Source organism: Amaranthus tricolor, chromosome 5 (genome assembly GCF_026212465.1).
Source record: "Amaranthus tricolor cultivar Red isolate AtriRed21 chromosome 5, ASM2621246v1, whole genome shotgun sequence".
In the NCBI taxonomy this organism is placed as follows: Eukaryota; Viridiplantae; Streptophyta; class Magnoliopsida; order Caryophyllales; family Amaranthaceae; genus Amaranthus; species Amaranthus tricolor.
Window position 1 is genome coordinate 3,892,508 of NC_080051.1, and position 3,345 is coordinate 3,895,852.

Genomic DNA, 3,345 nt, shown 5'->3' on the forward strand with positions numbered 1-3,345 from the left:
AAGTTTCGTGGAAAACAAACCAAGTTTTAGCAACTTTAGACTCGAAAGTGAAAAAAAAGCTAAAAAACGCATAAAATCGTAATTTAACACGTAATTTCTAGCATTTGATTATGATTTTCAAATCTAACCACTTCCACACAATAATATATACCAAATAGTGTTGTGTGCCAAGTTTCGCATATAACGAACCAAGTTTGAGCTACTTAATGCGCGAAAATGCCAAAAAGTTTTAAAACGCATAAAATCGCAACTTGATATGTAATTTCTAGCATATGTCTATGATTTTCAATTCTAACCACTTCAACACAATAATATATAGCAAATAATGTTGTGTGCCATGTTTCGTGCAAAACAAACCAAGTTTGAGCTAATTTATGCGCAAAAGTGCCAAAAAAGCTTAACAACGCATAAAATCGCAATTTAACACGTAATTTATAGCATATGACTACTCTTTTAAAATCTAACCACTTCTACGCAATAATATATACCAACTACTGTTGGTAGCAAAGTTTCGTGCAAAACAAACCAAGTTTGAGCAACTTTAGGCCCGAAAGTGCCAAAAAATCTAAAAAATGTATAAAATCGCAACTTGACACATAAATTCTAGCATATGACTATTATTTTGAAATCTAACCACTTTCAACACAATAATAGATACCAAATAGTGTTGTGTGCCAAACTTCGTGCAAAACAAACCAAGTTTGAGGTACTCCAGGCGCAAAGTGCCAAAAAAGCTTAAAAACGCATAAAATCGCAACTTAACACGTAATTTCTAGCATATGACTAGTATTTTCCATTCTTAGTACTTCCACACAATAATATATACCAAATAGTGTTGTGTGCCATGTTTCGTGTAAAACAAACCAAGTATGAGCTGCTTTAGGTCCGAAAGTGCCGAAAAAGCTAAAAAACACGTAAAATCGTAATTTAACAAGTAATTTCTAGCATATGACTATGATTTTCAATTATAACCACTTCAACACAATAATATAACAAAATAGTGTTGTGTGCCAAGTTTCGTATAAGACAAACCATGTTTGAGCTACTTAATGCGCGAAAGTGCCAAAAAAACATTAAAAAGCATAAAATCACAACTTGACACGTAATTTCTAGCATATGACTATGATTTTAAATTCTAACCACTTCAACACAATAATATATACCAAATAGTGTTGTGTATTTAGTTTCGTATAAAAACAAGCCATGTTTGAGCTACTTAATGCGCGAAAGTGCCAAAAAAGCTTTAAAAAGCATAAAATCGCAACTTGACACTTAATTTCTAGCATATCACTATGATTTTCAATTCTAACCACTTCAGCACAATAATATATACCAAATAGTGTTGTGTGCCAAGTTTCGTATAAAACAAACCAAGTTTGAGCTACTTTAGGCGAGAAAGTGAACAAAAAGCTTAAAACGCATAAAATCGCAACTTAACACGTTATTTATAACATATGACTATGATTTTAAAATATAACCACTTCAACACAATAATATATACCAAATAGTGTTGTGTGCCAAGTTTCGTGCAAAACAAACCAAGTTTAAGCTTTAGGCGCGAAACGGCCAAAAAGCGTTAAAACGAATAAAATCGCAACTTGACACATAATTTCTAGCATATGACTATTATTTTCAATTCTAAACCACTTCAAGACAATAATATATACCAATTAGTGTTGTGTGGCAAGTTTCGTTCAAAATAAACCAAGTTTGAGCTACTTTACGCATAAAATCACAACTTAACTTGTAATTTCAAGCATCTGCCAACGATTTTCAATTCTTACTACTTCAAATCAATAATATATACCAAATAGTGTTGTGTGCCAAGTTTCGTGGAAAACAAACCAAGTTTTAGCAACTTTAGACTCGAAAGTGAAAAAAAAGCTAAAAAACGCATAAAATCGTAATTTAACACGTAATTTCTAGCATTTGATTATGATTTTCAAATCTAACCACTTCCACACAATAATATATACCAAATAGTGTTGTGTGCCAAGTTTCGCATATAACGAACCAAGTTTGAGCTACTTAATGCGCGAAAATGCCAAAAAAGTTTTAAAACGCATAAAATCGCAACTTGATATGTAATTTCTAGCATATGTCTATGATTTTCAATTCTAACCACTTCAACACAATAATATATAGCAAATAATGTTGTGTGCCATGTTTCGTGCAAAACAAACCAAGTTTGAGCTAATTTATGCGCAAAAGTGCCAAAAAAGCTTAACAACGCATAAAATCGCAATTTAACACGTAATTTATAGCATATGACTACTCTTTTAAAATCTAACCACTTCTACGCAATAATATATACCAACTACTGTTGGTAGCAAAGTTTCGTGCAAAACAAACCAAGTTTGAGCAACTTTAGGCCCGAAAGTGCCAAAAAATCTAAAAAATGTATAAAATCGCAACTTGACACATAAATTCTAGCATATGACTATTATTTTGAAATCTAACCACTTTCAACACAATAATAGATACCAAATAGTGTTGTGTGCCAAACTTCGTGCAAAACAAACCAAGTTTGAGGTACTCCAGGCGCAAAGTGCCAAAAAAGCTTAAAAACGCATAAAATCGCAACTTAACACGTAATTTCTAGCATATGACTAGTATTTTCCATTCTTAGTACTTCCACACAATAATATATACCAAATAGTGTTGTGTGCCATGTTTCGTGTAAAACAAACCAAGTATGAGCTGCTTTAAGTCCGAAAGTGCCGAAAAAGCTAAAAAACACGTAAAATCGTAATTTAACAAGTAATTTCTAGCATATGACTATGATTTTCAATTATAACCACTTCAACACAATAATATAACAAAATAGTGTTGTGTGCCAAGTTTCGTATAAGACAAACCATGTTTGAGCTACTTAATGCGCGAAAGTGCCAAAAAAACATTAAAAAGCATAAAATCACAACTTGACACGTAATTTCTAGCATATGACTATGATTTTAAATTCTAACCACTTCAACACAATAATATATACCAAATAGTGTTGTGTATTTAGTTTCGTATAAAACAAGCCATGTTTGAGCTACTTAATGCGCGAAAGTGCCAAAAAAGCTTTAAAAAGCTTAAAATCGCAACTTGACACTTAATTTCTAGCATATCACTATGATTTTCAATTCTAACCACTTCAGCACAATAATATATACCAAATAGTGTTGTGTGCCAAGTTTCGTATAAAACAAACCAAGTTTGAGCTACTTTAGGCGAGAAAGTGAACAAAAAGCTTAAAAACGCATAAAATCGCAACTTAACACGTTATTTATAACATATGACTATGATTTTAAAATATAACCACTTCAACACAATAATATATACCAAATAGTGTTGTGTGCC